This window comes from Colossoma macropomum, unplaced genomic scaffold (genome assembly GCF_904425465.1).
Source record: "Colossoma macropomum unplaced genomic scaffold, Colossoma_macropomum, whole genome shotgun sequence".
Lineage (NCBI taxonomy): Eukaryota > Metazoa > Chordata > Actinopteri > Characiformes > Serrasalmidae > Colossoma > Colossoma macropomum.
In genome coordinates this window covers 10,730,821-10,750,961 of record NW_023494792.1, presented here as the reverse complement: position 1 = coordinate 10,750,961, position 20,141 = coordinate 10,730,821, and positions in this window count along the sequence as shown.

Here is a 20,141-nt window from a genome sequence, read left to right as displayed (position 1 = left end):
TTCTTGGGACCATATGTGCCACTCTTTTTTCTCGAGATATGACGATATGAATTACTGTCAAAGTGTTCTATATTTGTTTCATCTAACCAGAGTTCATTGTTCCAAAACAGTTCAGATTTGCTTGTGTGTAAATTTTAGACATGCATCTCTCTGATTCTTTTTTAACAGAGGAGTTTTGCAATGGGGTGTCAGAACAGAGATGATTATGATATAGTTCTTTCCTTGTTGTTCTTTGTTCTTTTCTGCTGTTTTCAGGTCATCCTGGAACCATTTTCAAGCAATTGCTGTCTTCTCTCATACCTTCCATATCATTAGTAGAAGTCTTGCAAGGCACACCCTGTCTGGGGATGATTAGGTGTACTTAGTCCAATCATTAACCCATTGTCCTGGCAGGGATGTTTAAGGTCTTTGCTAGGGCTCTGTAGTTCGTTAGATTCCAGTGTTGTTTAATAATGCTGTCCTTGAGAACTTCAGGGAGCTCCTTCACCTTCATTATGTTTGCTACATGTTGTGTCAAATCCTCTCAACCAATGGCAGCAACTTTCATAAATGGTTTGTATGTACATTGGAAGTGGATATATGCACTAGAAAAATATCAAATAACAAAAACTTACATTTCTCTTATTTCCCTTCACTATATTTGAGTGGTAAACAAATGTATGGCACTACCATAGCTAGAAAGAAAGCCATTAATAGAATTTGGCATAAAGGAGCTATATTTGAACAAGAGGGCTCCCATCACAGAGTCATAACAACAGCATTTGAGAAGCTGTTTCTTTTATTTATTCGGTTATTTTTATATGTGTAGGAGTTTAACATACAGACCACAGACAACCAATAGGAGAAAATATACTTCATGTAATCTGGTCTGACTACTTTACTTGCCACCAGCGTAAATACATTCAGCACTCAAGAACAGTAAAGGACGTTTCAAAGCCTAAGAAAATGAACTGCCCATTAAACTAAAGCAAATACAAGTACCTGAGACACAGTCCCCATCAGCCAGGATGTATTGTTGTTTAAAAGAGACTGTCCCTCTTCCTCTGCTCCATAATGAAACAGGTAAAGCTTTTATGAGCTATCCAGCTCAATAAGACGTCTCTGAAAGACCACTGCATTTAGCTGGACTGAGGCGAGACTTGCAATGTGGCGCTTTCGATGAGCGACTCCTCTTGAGAGCTTGTCAGTGTGGAGTTTATTTAGACAGTGAGTGGGGACCCCATTACCCCTGTTCTCTCTGCCACCCTCCTCCTTTTTATTAGCGCTATAATGGCACCGATACATTATCAGAGCTAATCAGAGCCAAATGAAGAAAAGTGAAGTGAGTCTGCAGGAATTGCCATTTTCTCTCCCCACTGAAGGCGATGTGGCTAATGCACACACACACATACACACACACACACACACACACACACACACACACACACACACCCACACATACACACACATGTACATCCAGTCAGCAGGATAGCAGGATGACCTGCTTTACATTCTGCTGGTGTTCCATGTGCCAGGATGGATTAGGTGCTGGACAGGCCCCACAAACCAAAGGATCTACAGGACAGCTTTTCAATCACTCCACACCACAGCACAGCAAATATATAAATAAAATCACAGACTCACAGTGAGTTGGGCTTTTGTTTATTTTACCTCACTCCACCAATGACAGGAACAAAAGGTAAGGACTTAAGGACTTAATCTGATTAAAGAAAACATAAAATTTATTCACCATGTTTGAATGTTGATTTAAGTCCTGTTGAATCATTCAGAAAACTTTATTCATTCTAAACATCCAGTATAGTGAAGATTTTTTGCCTTTTGTATTTTAGCTTTAAACAAGCAGGTATTTCACCACACTCACTTTAATGTGTTTCTACAGAACACAGCCTTTATATTGGGAAGGATTTCTTTTTTCTCTTGTCATAAACCAAAACAAATATGGCAGCTGGCAAGATAGATGTTTGCTGTCTCCAAGTCAAAATGAAATTTTCTGTATTTATTTTGGAAATGTTTTGAATGTCTGTGCTTCTAGAAGGTCCCTCTTGTGAAAGATAAAAAAGGAAATTGTAGACATTTATTTCTGCATACACAATTTTTAAGATAAGATGAGGCAATGAATTATGTCTTGATTGGTATAATAGATAATCAATTAGTATAATAGACTTTACATGCCTTACAAAACATTATCCTTCAGTATTTTTGCTGATTATGTTAAAAGAATCTTTGTTAATTTATATGTGATAGTAGATCCTGTTCTATGAATTTGGGGATAATAGTATTTTTTAGTGATTTTAATGGATTGTACTATCCAGTACACTGGACATTGGAATTAGGCAAGTGAAATCCACAAGATTATTAAAAATGAACATATTCATTATTGCCAGGATAACAGACCCAAACGACAAACTAAACATTTCCTGTGTTTCAGAGCTAAAATTATTCAGTTTTAGAAACATTAAATGTTATTTCTGTCTACAATACTGGGCTAACATATAAAATGCATGTAATATGTGTAATATTACATATTAAAAACATAACAAGAGAAACAGCAAACCTGAGAATTACAACAAGGCTGTGCAAACACTGCACAATGTTACCTGAGTTATCAAATTGTCACTGTCGAAATAAAATTTTTCATCTCCTGTTTCTTTTTGTACAAGATTGGAAAATGTTCACCCTGTGGCAAAATTTTGTCACTTTAACATACATTGTCAAAATAATTTACATTGAAAGAACATTTTTGTTTCTCCTGTAAAGCTACTCAACTGAATCCCTTCAATAACACACATTTAAATGTATATTTAGAGTATAGTTTGATTGAAATGTATATGATTTACAAAACCGAAAGTGAGCTGGATTTTCACCCTACTAGGTGAATAAACAAGTAAACAAATCAACAAGTTGATTTTATGATATTATTTTAAAACATTTGATTTCCAGTGGAAGGGCCACTAAGAGGCCTGTAGAAAGAGGCTACTTTACTATTGATTGATGCTATCTAAGTAAAAGCTAACAGTTTTCTAATGATGTCATTTCAATCTATTCTGATTATTTAAATATTTAATTTTTCTCAACAGGTTACATAATGCAGATTATATGTAGACTGTTACTATACATGCATGCAACTGACAGAAAAAATGACAGAGCCTATGAGTTGAGAAATGTATGGTACTTGTATGGATCTGTATGGAAATATATGTGGATATGTTTTTCCAAAGGAGCCACACATTCAGGAGAGAATTAACAGTAGAGCTACATTTACAGCAAATCACCAAAGGTCTAGTCATCAAGGAAATCTGACTGCTGATTTATCTTTCCACAACATAAAGCACATCCCTAAAATACTGCCAATATAAAGTTGAGGCATGGAAACGCTGCCACTTGTTACTATAGAAACATGTACAAAATAGTGGGTTTAGTGTGGCAGAATGATTGGTTGGTGGGCCATTGCACCCCACTAAGACTTTGTTCAGACAGCCAGCCCAAATCTGATTTTTGTCATATCCAGTTTGTATCCAGATTGACTTTTGATAGTCTGGACAGCAAAACACATGAAACCCAATTTCTGCAAATCAGATTCAAACCACATTTGGTGGTGGTTTGAAATGTGATTACAATCTGATTTTTACAGATGCATCTTAGTCTGGATGCTCTGGCTGCTCAAACCGGATTTCAAAGTGTTTTTAGTGTCACTCGCAACACGACAAACAATGTCATATCCAGAGAGACAGAAGTGCTGGGATTCAAGAAGAGAGCCAAAGATTCATGCTTATGCCAGAGAATAATGAAGCGTTTAGAGGGTGAGATGATGCACTTCCATCTTTCCTGCATCCCTGTTTGAAATCCACATCACCAGCATAGTTATGTAGTTACTGATGTCTAAATCATTACCACAACAACCCATACAGATGATGATGGTAATGTCTGGACACCCAAATCTGATCTGATCACTTGCAAATAACAGTGCAGACAGTCATCTCAAAAGATCTGATTTGAGTGACCAATCCAATTTGCCTGCGGTCTGAACATCTAAATGACCCCCTGACATCCGGTCTGCTACTGGGTCGATGGGGTGAAGAGATTGTGGTAAAAAAATGACAAATTAAATAAAAATAAACAAAGAATACAACTGATAAAATGGTTATGAGAATGAGTAGCATTATCTGGCCCCGTATTTATATACATCTCAAATTTCATTCAAACCTTATGATTAACCACATCTAACAATTTGATTATAGTTTGAAGGTGTATTTATTCAACTGAAGACAAATTTCTTCCATGGCCACCATCCACTTTGGTCTGATAATGACAACACTAAATGATAAAAATAAATCCAGCTTTAACTGCCCATACTTTTCAGCAGAGAATTCTGCCATCAATCCACACGCTATGTTTACGCAAAAAAGATGAGGTATTTGTCAGACAGGCTACAAATGCCTGTCTTTGATGTTTTTTCTTCAGCAGATCGATTCAAAAGTCTTCTAAAGTAGATATTAGAGACATAGAAGAGGGGACAGAGAGCCTTTGAGTCCACTGAGCTCTGCTTAGATCCTGGGAGGCTATCGACCTGCTGCTCTTCATCATGCCGTTTTCACATAAAAATGACACACGAGTGGTAATCACCCCTAGAGACAGCAGAGCAGTGCTTGGCAAAAACATTTACTGAAATTATTGGAGCTGCCAGGTGCGTTGTAGGTACAGGGCAGTCAATGAATGATGCTCTTTTCAAAGGGAAGCTGATATTGATATTGATCAGCTCCAGTCATTTGCTACAATTGAACAGAAAAAAATGTATTCCCATCAGCTTGAGAGTGAGGAGGAAATGAAATTTACTGTTGGCTGTGTGTTTGTATTTGGAATTCTCTTCAGCGGGATTTTTTTTTTCTTAGCACAATATCATTTTCTGCTTGAAGCCACAAGTTTCTGCATAACTTACTGAGTGAATGGTGCCTGGAATTGTCAACCTTGATATGCTATAGGTCTTGATATGCAAAGAAATGCAGAGTAGCACAGACATGGTTTTCTGTAGTTATTTTTTTCAAGTGTTTCAATCTGCTTCTACCACCTGTATCACTTCTTGTTGCCAACGTGTCTGAGAGAGGACAGGCATACTAAAAATCTTTATATAACATATAGTGAAAAAGAATAAAGCCCTGAATTTACTTGTTTTAAATGTGCAAATCATGTCCAGATAAATAAAATATGTCACATGCATGCATATCTGTTACTTACTGTGTTGATGTATTATATTTTATTCATGTTGAAATGGTGTACATATCTAAATCGGGTCAATTCAATGTTTCGGGAGTCACCACAGGATATTAAAATGACATTTTATGCTATGCAGTGTGCCATACACTCTTACATCATTAAAAAGTTATATATATATATATATATATATATATATATATATATATATATATATATATATAGGAAATCCTCCAGTAACCTAACCATATTCCTTAAATAAAGCAGATTGCTGTTGAAAATATTTAAATATTTAATTCTGGTTAAGCTTCATGTCAAAGAAGTTAAAATATTGGAATTTACAGTCATTAACTGGTGTTTGCAGAGCATATTGGGAAAGTGAGTGTTAATTTGTGCAGTCTTGAGCCGACTGTCTCTGAATATTGTAGGGACATTAGCAGAGCTTCTCATTATTTCTTGCAGTTTTGTTAATTTCTGTTAATTAATTTTTAGTCCAGCATCTTCTGCTCCTTTCTCATTTTTGTTTTGTTTTGCCTTAACATGTTGTTCTTACCACAAAAAATGTTTAAGTGCATTTAATGTGATTTGTCATTCTAACCAATCCAAGATGGTTTTGTGTTTCGGTTAACTACAACTTCATCCCATACAGCCAGGTCCATAAATATTTGGATGTCAACAGTCATTGTTTTTTGAGCTGTCTACCACATCATATTGGAGTTTAAATTAAATAATGTATGTGAGCTTGAAGTTCAGACTTTCAGCTTTAATTTCAGAGTATTTACATCCATTATTTACATTGCATTTGGAACCTATTGTTGTTAACTTTCAATATGAAGTCGAAAAGAACTGTCACTGCCAGTGAAGCTAGTCATCATTAGGCTAAAAATTCAAAACAAACCCATCAGAGAAATAGCGAAAACATTAGATGTGGCCAGATCAACTATTTGTTACTTTCTTAAAGAGACAGAGCCCACAGGTAAGCTCAAAAACACCAAAAGGCCTGGAAGACCATGGAAAAAAATGTAGTGGATGACAGAATAACCCCTTACCTGGTGATAAAAAACTCCTACACAACAGTTGGGCAGGTCGAGAACAACCTCCAGCAGGTAAACGTATCTTTGTCAAAATTTGGAATAAACAAAAAGCTTCACCAGAGTAAATACAGAGGGTTTGCCAAAAGCTGTAAACCACTGCTAAGCCTAAGAAAAAGGAAGACCAAATTAGAGTTTGTCAAAAAACATCTGCAAAAGTTTGGTACAGTTCTGGAATCTCATCCTATGAACAGACTAGATAAAGATTAATTCTTACCTGAATGATGGAAAGAAAGGAATATGGAAGGGAAGCTCATGATCCAAAGCATCCCACCTCATTTGTCAAGAATGGTGGAGGTAGTTTTATGGTGTGGGCATGTATGGCTGCCTATGGGACTGGCTTCCTTGTATCTATTGATGATATGAGTGCTGACAAAAGCAGCAGGACAGATTTTGAAATGAATATAAATGAATCTGCTCAGATTCAGCCAAATGCTTCAAAATGTGAAGACGGCACCCCACAAAGCAGATGGATAACCACCTGAGGCATGCTGCAACAGCAACCTAAGACTTGCTAATGCAAAGTGGAATGTTCTACAATGGCAAATTCAATCACCAGACCTCAATCCAATGGAGCATGCATTTCACTGAAAGCAAAATTGAAGGTAAAATGTCCCAAGAACAAGGAGCAATTGAAGACAGTTGAAGTAAAGACCTGGCAAAGCATCATGTCTATAAGTTCCAGACATCAGGCAGTCAGCGACATCAAAGGCTTTGCAAAAGTAATAAAAATGTCAATTTAATTCATTAATACGTAAGTTTGTCCAATTTCTTTTGAGCCCTTAAGCATTAGGGGACTCTTACTATAGTGTGAACTTACTATTGGCTGTGAATGTAAATAGTCTTGTGTATACAGTGCTAGCTAAACATTTTAACACTGTTATACCTGATAGTGTGAACTTACTACTGACAGTAAATAGCCAAAATTTAACATATGTAAAATTTCCCTGCAACTTTTCTTAACTGTAAGGTTCTTGTAAATTTATAGCTATGGCTGGGAGCTCTGCTGCCTGTATTTTACTGTAAATTCAAATATCTGTAGGCTTTCTAGGAAAGGAAGAAAAAGGCCTAATGATTTTTGTGCCTGTAATTTTGAATTTACTCTTTTAATATAATTATCCAAATTGTTGTATTTAAACTCTGCAAGGTCTGCAACAAAGGTTTATAGTAATTTCATTGTTAAGTTTTAGTTGAAAACAAAAGGGTTAAACACATGAAATGCCCAACAGAATATTGTCCAATCAGAATTGTTTTCTTCACGGCATCTAGGCAGATTCAGCGAAGAGAGCTCTTCCTTTGATTAGGACTTCAGAAACTGAGCTGAAAGCATAAAGTGTAATATTTACTACCAACATATTGCGAAAATGCCTGAGGATTAAATATGTTTTTGATTTACAGTGTCACTCTAGGCCTTGTGGAAGTCCTAGATATGTCACTGACTGCAAGTATAAGCTATAGTCTAACCAGGTTTCAGCCAGTTGTTAGAAATGGAAAACAGTGGTGGTAACTGTGTCAGTGCTCTTTACTGGAAGAGTCTCTATGAAACTGCTATATCCCAGGAAAATACAAGTTAATATGATATTTGTGATATTAACATATTTGTGAAGGCCTAAGTTTACTAGTGGTAATTATAGTATTATTCTGTAAATAGGAATTGCAGTAGTGTCTCTGCATAGTTACAGTAAAGAAGTGGAAACATTGTTGTTTGTTATTCCCTGAAAAGGACATTTTTATGGTGTAGTAAACACAGTTAAATAAAAAAAAAATACCTTGTAACAAAACGCTTTTTGTAGCAAAATGCTTTTTTTGTGGCAAATGCTTTGTGTTACATAGAGCTACACAGGGAAAATATGATGCCTTCAAATGTAATTCAGATGTATCAAATGGTGACATATACAAATGTAAATTCAAAGCACCACTTTTTTGGTGCATTTGTTAAATATTTCTTTAAAAAACAATACAACAGATGCTCTATCATGGGAACAAGGCTGTAACCATTCCTAGAACCAGTTAAGCCAGGAGTGTCCAATCTTATCCGCAAAGGGCCGATGTGGCTACATGTTTTCATTCCAAACAAGCTGGAGCACCTAATTCTACTTGTTTAATCAGCTGGTCTCAGTCTTTCAACATTTCATCAGGTGACCTCCTGCTTTGTTGGACTGAAAACCTGCAACCACACCGGCCTTTTGCAGATAAGATTGGTCACTCCTGAGTTAAGCATTTGAAATGGTTCTTTAAATTGCCTTTGCTCCCTTTCATTAAAAACCCATAAATAACGCTTTCTCAGTCATGCAAAAGTGACATGTTTTGCTATGTCCACTGCAAAGTGTGCCTTTTTTTATAAAGCTGGGCAAAAGTATGTGTCATGAATCATAAAACAGTGCACATTATACCGGACATACTCCACTGTACTTGTTTCTGTCATCCTGCCGTAGATGTAGGCTGTCACTTTAAGATCTTTATCTCAGCATTTACTTGTGTCATGGTCAGAAGGATAGGAATGAAATGGGCGTTCTCTCTCAGTACAGTCAATCTGAGATGCCAGGGAGCTAGCCTTATATCAAAGCCCATCTCTCACCCCTTTGGTATTTCAGTTTTAGCCCTCCGTGTATTTTACATTCAAATACAGAGAGGCACTGCACTAAGCAGATTCCGCGTCAAAATGTCATCTGCGTCCACAGAGATCGCATGTGTTCTCACTGTAAGTGGAGATGTGGCATTTTTATGCATAATCTCTCCTTCTCTGTCCCTTTTTTCTGTCTCTCTCTCTGTGTTTCTCCTTCCCTCCCCTGCACTCTTTCTCCAGATTTGAAATGTCTGACTTTGAGAGTGCATTAAAATGTCCTGCCGCTGAGTGGTGCGGGCATTAGGGAGATAGTGGAATGATGGAAAGTGCAGGCACGCAACCCCCTGTGAGAGCTGGTGATTGATGTTCAAAGCATGGGCCAAAAAGTGGGCAAGTTGCCTGACATCTACAGAGTCATCTGCTGAGACTGGCCATGTGAAACAGAGAGGTAGAGAGAGAGAGGAAAGAGAGAATGAGAGAACTTTCTGAAACATAGAAAATGGCAAGTTTAAGGACTTATTTCATGCGAAAACTTATTTGCAACATATTTTCAAGAAAATATATTCATTTTCCTCACAAAAAAAGAGAGTTTGATGTGATATGTTTATTGCCCAGTTCATATAGTTTATAAATGGAAACTAAGCTTCAAAACTGCTGATTTTGAATAAATTTTATACAATATGTATCCACCTCCGCCTGGTCAGCCAAAATCAGTTTAGCCCTGCCCATTCACATTAAAGTTATAAGAAGTGTTTCAGCCTGGACTGTGTTTTGAGCAAAGCACAATACAGGCCAGCCTATCCGAACCAAGACCATTTATATATACAATATATAATATATGAACCCCTTAAATTCTAAGGCTTACTATTCAGTAACTACATAGACTACAGTGCAGGCTGGCTGCTATTCTTAGGTCATAGAAGTGTGTAGCAAAACTTTGGACCTGCCAGTGGGTTCTGGCCATTAAAGGGATTAATATGTGAAATATGTTAAATTCAGCAAATATGTAGACATTGTGCATTAACATCTGCAGAAAAAAATCCATTTTTTAAAATGTCCTCCATGTACAGAATAGAGAATTTTCAGAAAACCAAGAAAACATATTAATTTGAGAAGGGATGTTCAAACTTTTGCATATGACTGTGTCAGTCTTAAAGGCATAGCATTAAAAACAGCCTATTTTACTCTAATGGATAAAGAGAGGTTGGAAAATGTTGTGTGAAAATTAATTATGACTGCTTTTTGGTATATAAACCCACAAAAACATCATTAGCAAACCTCAGGGTGAAAAAAAGCAAGACAAAAATGTAAGATGTGGCCCCTTTAACAGTATTTGAGTTTGAGAAGCAAGCGAGACTCGACATAATCAAAACTTCCTCCCATACCTATTTTGAAAAAGAGGAGAAAAACATTTCTGGTGAGGTATAGTCTAAATTATGTTGAAAGACCATTCGCTTTGTACATGGATGTATTTCCCTGCATGACTTTCACTACATCTACTTTCTTCGACCTTCATCTGAACAAGCAAATGTTCATCTGTCTCCTCTGGAACAATAAGTGGTTCAGGCTGTATAGTGTAGCTCTCCAAAAATGCATCCGCTCGCATAGACTGAATTACATGCCTCTGTCAACAGCAGCACTATTTTTACATGGACTAGAACCATTCGGATTGAAATGTCATAGACTCAGTTCATTTTCAGCGATGTTTCTGCTGAACTTTACACACTTGACTTGTTCTGTCCATAAAATGTGAATTATTGTCGCTAGCCTGCTCTGCTGTCCTGTGTGTGCTCTCATAGTCTAACCACAGCTAGCCTCAGTGCTAACAGCACACTCAGAGAGGGCAGAATGTCTACCACAAGGGTAGGCCTTTATGAAACAACACAAATGTGACCCAAATGGGAAATGTTAATAATTACATATTATAATAGTAATCCATAACTAAAGCATGCATGCTGTACTGAGACAGCAGGAGCAGGTGTGATGCAAATGAACTTCTATGGACTGCATCCTGTCAAATTTAGTCTGTTTACAGCCCTTTAAAATTTGGGATGTTGCCAAATGGGTTGCACTTTGTCTATGCATTTGATATGTGAATAGGGGTCCACACTTTGACATCTGGTCTCCTGCTATTGTCCACTTGATGGTCAATGAGAGACCATCAAAGAGGTTTTCATCCTCAGCTGAGAAAAAACAAAATTGAACAGATTAACCACACATTTAGGCTACTTACTAAAATTAGTCTGACTGATTACCTGTGGTAAACCATGACTAGTAGAACTTGGCCTTCTGTTTTCGTCATAAAATGTAAAAAATAACACCCCTGTGATAAAGTTCATTAACATATGAGCTTGCTAAGGCCATAAGAAATTGCTAACTGTATGGTAGCACCAAGCTAATGCAGGGGTACATTAACATGTTTTGACCATTCTAAATTAATCATAGACATAAACATAGACAAGCTTGTGACAGACATTAACATATACACCGATCAGGCATAACATTATGACCTTGTTTCTATGCTCATTGTCCATTTTATCAGCTCCACTTACTATATAGGTGCACTTTGTAGTTCTACAATTACAGACTGTAGTTCATCTGTTTCTCTACATACTTTGTTAGCCCCCTTTTACCCTGTTCTTCAGTGGTCGGGACCTCCATGGACCCTCACAGAGCAGGTACAATGTGGGTGGTGGATCATTCTCAGCACTGCAGTAACACTGATGTGGTGGTGGTGTATTTGTGTGTTGCGCTGGTCTGAGTGGATCAGACACAGCAGTGCTGCTGGGTTTTTTAAACACCTCAGTGTCACTGCTGGACTGGAAATAGTCCACCAACCAAGAATATCCAGCCAACAGTGTCCTGTGGGCAGCATCCTGTGACCACTGATGAAGGACTAGAGGATGACCAACACAAACTGTGCAGCAGCAGATGAGCTATCTTCTCTGACTCTGAAAACAAGGACATAATGTTATGCCTGATTGGTGCATTTTACATTGTAGCAGTTGTACAGAGACGTTTTCAGCTCTGGCATGAAGCTGTTGCTGCTGTTTTCCATTTCTAACACCTGACCTGTTTAGACAGATGATAGTATTTACAGTAACATATCTAGGACTTCAGGAAGGCCTAGTGTGCCTTTTTTTGCACAGAATTGGTCTCACCCAATGGAAATCAAAACATCATTGGTGGATTCCATTATTTAGCTAATGACCAGGGTTGGGTAGTAATGGAATACAGTGAACAGTGTTACGTTATCAAGATACAAAAAAAGGTACATATTTCATAAAACCGTGTAGTTTATATGCTTGCCTTAAGTATTTGTTCAGAAGGTCTTGTTGAAATTGTTTTTCTCTTGTCTTTATTTATATGACTTTGAAAAGACAAATAATCCAAAAGTGACATAATCAAATTGCATTACTCTGATATAGTAATCCTTTGGGTTAGGTTATAGGTTACATTTTTAACAGGTAATCAGTAATCTGCACTGAAATACATTTTTAAAATAAGCCTCCAACCCTGCAAATGACAGCGGATATGGTTTTATAAACAATAATGCACCCTAAAGTACTCACAGTCCAGTAGTCAGTTGTGTGAGAAAAGTGTATCTAAAGTGAAGAATGACAGTGTAAATGGGGAAGGTGTGTAAGGAGGGCTATGAGAAACAACAGGGGCTTCAGCTACACCTGCTCGGCCTAATGGCCACGACAAGTGTAGGCTGAAAAGTCTCCTCAAGATTGACAGAGGTAAATGACACTGCATTAACAGGGCAGCAATGTCAATTATGGTGTGTAAATGTGGGTGGGTGGGTGTGCATGTGTGTGTGTGTGTGTACAAAAGAGAAAGAGGGAGAGGGAACATACTCCATCTGAGAAAAGCTCATTAACATCAAGGTCAATATTTTCAGACCCCCCAAGCTGTCGTTTTTCTCGCATTACTGATTGGGGAAATAGAGAGGGGGGAAATGGTGAATTGCACCTTGAATATGAATAAACACACACACATGCAAGATGATAATACCACAACTAAATACAAGATCATACTCAAATACTGAGCAGGTAGCAGGTGCTGCTTTAAATGAATGTGCCATTGTGTTTATGCAAAACAGATTATGTTAATGATTTCTCATCACTGATTTCATGCACAGACAAATAGTGACTGTCTGCCAGTCACCTTCGAGCAGTAATGCTACAATGTCACAATATTTCCAACATTTTCACGAACCAAGGAAGTGGCTCCCAACATTTAGTACAGCTGTACTGTTTGGCCTTGTGAAAGAAAAGGCCTTTAATTGTACTTCTCAAAAATGTGTTTAATATGAATGTTTACAGTTTACCCATACTTCAGTACATGCTAAATGTATTATGTCTGAACAATTAGGACCATTTAAGTGCATTTGAATTATAATGAATAACTGCAAATCCAATATAACAATTTAAGTTGCACTTAAAGTAGATTTGTATGTAAAAGAAGAATTGTAAGTATGTAATCTATAGAAATAACTGCTATTACACTTGGAATATACTATAAATATCCTGCTGGATGTATACACTTCAATGGTACATATTGAACTTTCAAGTGCTTTTCTGTTCTAAATATGTTGCAATGAAGTTAATTTCAATTGTAAAGACATAAATTCTACACATGAAGCGTTTTTAGATGGTCTTGGGTGTACAGACAATCATATTTGTTGCCAGTTAGGTTGAGTTATATGGCAACTAAAATGTGCTATAGCATACTTTAAAACTCATTCTCTCACAGTAAATAATGAGAGAATATATTAAATCATAAGTCAATATACGTCCATATAAATTTAAATATATAAATATATAATTTTGAATATAAATTCAAAACAGTTCATATATCTGGAGGTTTTATCTACAGATTCAGTAAAAAGGGACTACAGATGTCATGTAGACAAAATCATTTTTTATTGTCTAATATTTGATATTTGCTGTTCTATATTGTGGTCAAAAACAATTTTGCCACATTTGACACAGATGAATATATTTTGGAAAACGTATCTTATATACTGAAAAACTCATTTGGTTCAAACAGCATAGAACTGTATTAGAGTAACTGTGTTTTGCATTCATTTACCAGACTTTTTATCAACTGTTATAAGTGACCTCTCAGTATGTAAGAAGTAACCCTTTTTTGCACTCATGCAGCTTTTACTTGAACTGCTCATAAGAATAAATGCCAGAATCTAAGATTATATTTCCATTTGTAGCAGAGATGTGTAAGTTGCTTGCATACAAAAATGGCTTTGTCAGGTCATGTTCTTTACATGTTAAAATAGATTCAATAACAGCATTGAGAAATCACACTATTAAAGGAGAAGAGAGGATTAAAAGACATGAACAGCCACATTTGACCTCAGCAGAAAAGGGCAAAAATGAAATACCTTTCATGCTGCTAAACTTTTCATATTGTCCTTTGAGTCACATTCCAGTGTGAACTAAATACTCCCAGTATATTAGATTCAACTATTTGACCTAGATGATAATAAATACCTTTTCTAAGCTTTAAGCGCAGAGGTAAAACTCACTTTTGTGCCCAAGTGACATAAATCGTTTTAAACCCGGCTCTGTCAGCTTTCATCACCTGCCTTGCTCTTGACTGGGCCTAGATATCCTCTGCATTTGTGCGGTTTAAACGTGGCTATGGGGGGAGAGGAAAAGTAAGGGCGACAGAGCCAATTCCCCTTTTCTGCTCTCTTTGTTAGGCCACCGAAAGGTCGTCAGTAGACTTATAGGTTTTTCCGTCAAAGACAAAAGAAGTGCTGACAGTTAACACCCAGCCACATACACAGCTAATGCTGTCCCTTTGAATGATTTATTCTCACACATCAACAAACTATAGGGGCAATCTATCTTTTTCAGCAATTACACATTAAGTTTAGCATTCCAATGAGTCAGCTGGAAGACAAATAGAGTCTCTGATAGTGACAGCATCTTGGTATACCTGCAAGATAACTGTAATGGAACAATATTCAAGCAGGGGCATATTTATTTTGGTGGCCTATTCCTGGCTATAACAATGACATTTGGTTCAGTGGTGCAGAAGGATTGCTCTGTGCTGTTATATGAGCCACAAGAATGTGAATTCTGGCTTCCACTGGATTTTATGCTCTCTTATGGTCTACAATCAGAGGTAGTCTATGTGATATGCAGACATACACTGTAGGAAACCACCAGAATATGCACATACCATGAAAAATTCCTAGTGATATGTAGTATTTGGCCGTTGCTATGGAATTTCATTAAGAAAGAATGAAAAGTAATAAAATAACGCTGAAACCCAATTCTGACCAGCCATGGAAATAAAACTCTCCCTCACTCCTTATCAAGCTGGGTGATAAATAGAAAACAAAACCTTAAGGTGTTCTATAAAACCACAGGCCTTATACTGAGTTACTTCTAGGAATGCTACCACCTCAAAAAAGGGTGTACCACTGCCAGGTTGCAAGGTTGCCAGTTGTTTGATGTATCACAGGAAGTCAACGGCTGTTTAAAATCTTGAAGTCCATTGTAATATCAAAGTTTAGCAGACACTCTTTCATCTCTGAGTGTGTGTGCTTGCTTGGGGCCTTGCAGATCCTTGTGGGTTGATGTTAGCAACTAATCTCTAGAAGGGGAGATTCATGGTGTAGACAGTGGATGGGAAGGTGAGGTTGAAGGAGTTTGGTCCAGAACATTTGATTGCTTTTAGGAATACAGCTATTTTTGAATGTCTGTATACACAGGCAGTTAATCTCTTAAAGATTGTGATTTTTTTTTGCTTTTGTCATGCTCAAATCAGAACTACATGTATCAAATTAATATAAAAAAAGGTCATTTTAATACATCTTAATGTATAAAATATGATTTAACTATAGTTATAATAATTTAATACAAATACAACAGTCTGTCACATTAAGTGACTCAAAACTGGCAAATTAAAGCAATGAGCCATGAGAGGCTGTGCGTTACTGTGTTTTTATCATTGGGAAGGGTGTTCTTAAAACTCACTTCCCTGTGATAAAATCACAGTAACGCATGGCCTCTTGTGGCTTATTGCTTTTATAAAACGGCCAACATAAAATATGATAAAATATACAAGTTTTAAGTAAATAAGAAGCTGACTTGAGCTTTGTGTAAGAAGATGCTAATCTATTGTGAATATCTACATGAATTAGCTGTAACTTACCTACAATACTTATTCAGCATTAACAGTCATTATAAATAAATGAATTTAACTACTATACCAAGTTAAGATCCCCTGTATAGGCTGTTAAATAAAAACGCTTAATATAAAACCAGAGGAAAAACAATCACATCAACGAGTTCTCTGCGCTTCAACACACAGTCGTATTTACACAAAATCACACAAACATGTGTCTTGATGGCTGAGTTCTCCCCATTATATAATCCTCTCATTTTCTGATTACAATGTTCTTTAAATAGTATAATTCATAATGGTACTGAATGCAGTCCAGCAGCGATGTTGACCGCCCTAAAATAGTGGTGCTGTTGACGTGCCTGGCTGAACCCAATGCTGTATATATGTATGTATATCAATGATTCACCCCATGGATATACATACCTAGATGCTGCATTGGGTCCAGCCAGGCATGTCAATGGCACCACCATTTTAGGGTGGTCAACATCGCTGCTGGACTGCATTCAGTACCATGACAGAGCGGCAGTTTAAGAAAGATACTGTCCAAAATTACGCTATTTCAAAAATATTGCTCTCAGAAAGTGGGATAGGATTGTTTAACAAAAATAAAAATTACAACATGACCATGTATCACACCATTAATACAACATTAATGAGTTACATTGATGTGTGCTAAATAGGTTAGTCTTGCTAACTGCTAGTCACTGTATTCTTACTGCTGCTACATCACTGTCTACATCATTCACAAACTGTTGTGATGTAAATTCGGTCTTTAAATCTTAAAGGATGCATGTCAGTATAAAATTGTCTGCTTTCAAATTATTGTTCTAGAATGTTCTCCTCATTCACACTAGTTCTAGAATATTCTGCCCATTTGCATTGTTCTAGTATGTTTTCCACCATCATGGAGTTCTAGAATATTCCTTTCACACTGTTCTAAAAATGTTTTCCCTCATTCACAATGTTATAGAATGGTCTCCCCATTTGCACAGTTCTCCCATTCACACTGTTCTTGAATGTTCACCCCTTTACACTGTTGTAGAATGCTCTCCTCTATTCACACTGTTCTAGAATATTCTCTCCCATTCACATCGTTTAATTTCATTCTTTTTTAAAACATTCTACAATAACTGTTAATATTAGAATCTTCATGTTTGTTGGGTCGGTGTGCCCAATTAATTTCTATTTCAGTGGTTCCTCTGAAAAAAGGAAACAAAAATATTGGGAAAAATGTTTTACATTTCACCAAAAGTACTAAAAGGTTAGTCTGCACCACTCCTGAATGAAATTCAACTTTCCATCATTTGGAGGTTGTGACCTTTACAAAAGGCCCTAATCAGTTTGAACTCGTGTGGAATCGAAGCAGCTCTTGGCAGGAACCACTGTCAGCTACACTCTGCTTTGATCCCTCTCTCTCTCTCTCTCTCTCTCTCTCTCTGCTTGCTTTCTGCATGGCCAACAAGGTCATTATGTTCTGCATAAGCTGTCAGGGCTACAGCTGATTACCCAGAAGAGCAAATGATTCTCAAAGATCTACTTTCCCTTCAAAGTCTTTTCTATTGTCCATATTAAAAAAGATCAGCTAAGCTGTGAAGCTAATGATGAAGTAATGTAAACAAATGAACTCTGTTGTCTCACTTATCTGGAATTATTTGTAGAAAATCAAGCACATGTGCTCTGAGAAACACGCACCACCAATACCAGTGGTGGACATTTTGGGCGACTTTTTACTTTCACTCTACTACATTTCAAAGTCAAATATCTTACTTTTTACTCCACTACATTATGTGAAATCTGTCATTCCTTTTGGCTTATGTGTGCATAAAAGGTAACATGTCAAAACGAAAGAAGCGTGGAGTAAGAGCACCAATCAGGGTACAGCGTGCACTTTGTTTTGAGCTTGTCTTGACCTGTTGGACATACCTACCCAGTGCAAGCATACAGTTCAACGTCAGTGCAGCAGCGTAAAAGTTTGGGAGTGTCTATGCCAACATAAATGATGGAACTAACCTAACTTTGTGTAAATAGACCACAATATAGAAATATGTACACATATGCAGTTGTGTCTTTTTTCTGAATTTACACAAACATTATTTTATAGTAAATTTGTTTTTGCTAGTTTATGTTTATGAACAGAGACCTACAGATGCAATATAGTAAAGGAAAACTCATTTGTGAACCTGTTGTAACTAAGTTGCAAATAAACCTTAAACTGAAATTTGTTTGCAAAAGGTTATTTCAGCCACTTGGTTCTACCTAATGGAAACTGTTTGCCTTCAGTGTTTTGTGCTTGTGATAATTTTAATAGACATCAGTGTCAGACTAATTAATGACATTCTATTAAAAAAGATTGGTTTACCAAGAGTGGCACTGGAGTATTTTCACCTAAAATGAGTTAATGAAGCAAGAGACTGGTTACAAAATGGTAATAGGACGTTAGAGTCATAATTAATCTTTTAGTACTTTTACTTTTGATACTTAAGTACATTTGAAGGCAAATACTTTTGTACTTTTACTCAAGTGGAGGTCTGAAGGGAGGACTTCTACTTTTACTGGAGTAATATTTTACCTTGGGTATCTCTACTTTAACTCAAGTACATGGTTTGTGTACTTCGTCCACCACTGACCAATACTAGGACGTGAAAAAAAATCTGAAAAGGTTGTGTATGAAGCCCCTAGGCTTTCCATACAGGGTCAAGGGTCAAGTTCACTTTTGTTATTCATAAACTATTCATGTTTGCTTTTATTATTTGTGTGCTATTGCATGTTACATCTCAGTCTCTTCACTCATTTTGCAAGAGGTTAAAGTCTTTTTTAGTGGTCATGAGATGTGGTTGCATATTGTTTAACAATTCATGCATGTGATGAAGAATTAATGGAGTTGTTGTGGGGTTGGAGCTGCATCAAGGTGGGGGGGGCTGCTTTGAAGAATCAAAAATGTACATTTAGATGTGTTTAATATTGCCTTTACAAATCACTACATAACTCTTTGTGCGTTGTAGCCTTCACTGTTGTTTTAAAAGGTGGAAAAATAGTAAAGATAACATATAATCTTTGTGAATAGGTGTCCCCAAGCTTTTAGCCAGCACTGTGTACATATTTAAGCTCAAAATTTACACCTACAATTTATGCCGAACTCTAATTAATACTACAATCACATTGAATGGATTTTTAGATGCATGCTTGTCAAAGCTGCATGCTTTTACTGCAGAAGTCTTTTGCATATCAAAGTGCACAGAGCATATAAAAAGGCGGACACAAAAAATATAGCCTGTTGTTTAAAATAGGCCTTTATGGTGGGGTGAAGCCGAGATGGGAAGTCAGTAATAAAGCTGAATAAAACGTTAGAGGACAATGTCATTTATTTTTATTTCAATTCATTTTTAACGAGTCCATTACTCGCTGTGAGGCCCCTGGGGGTCAGTGAGTCGATGTGGTTTGCGTTTTTTAAATGGGACTGTGATTGTTTTTCCATGTTTATTCACCAGTCACGGGTCACTAGTCTGCTGTAATCTTCTCTCTCTCCCAAGGACAATTTGGAGAGATATCATGAATAAAAATGGTCTTAATAATATTGCGCAAAAGAACCTAGAGCAACCATGAATACTATTATGGCCAGATCTGGATTGGTTAATGTCAAATGCGTTAGCATCTCAGCAGCGAGGTGGAGGTGCTGGACAGTCCAGCTTCACGTGCAAGTTTATGTTTGTTCAGTTGTGCACCCTCAATTAAACTTCTCTTTGTTGAACAAGAAAACACAAACAAAAAAGTGCAGATTCAGAGATGTGAACTCCAGAAATAAACTCAGATGGGCTTTTATTGGCATGTTTGGGGGCAGCGTGCTCCGCTACTTCATTTTTGCCTGGAGTGCAGCTGGAAGCCAAACTCAAAAACATGAGGCTGCTAAGAACTAAAGCACAGTGTCTGACTCAACCGCAATTACTCCAAACTGCATCTGACAAACACGTCCCCTTGAAGACCTGCCCTCAGAAACAGGCCTGATGTGATGCTGAATGCCGATAAGACGCCTTCCGAGTGTAAAGCCAAGTCAGTCTAGCCTGCTAGACCATTAGGGATACAGGGACTGTTTCTTTTCTTCTTCTCTTTCTCTCACT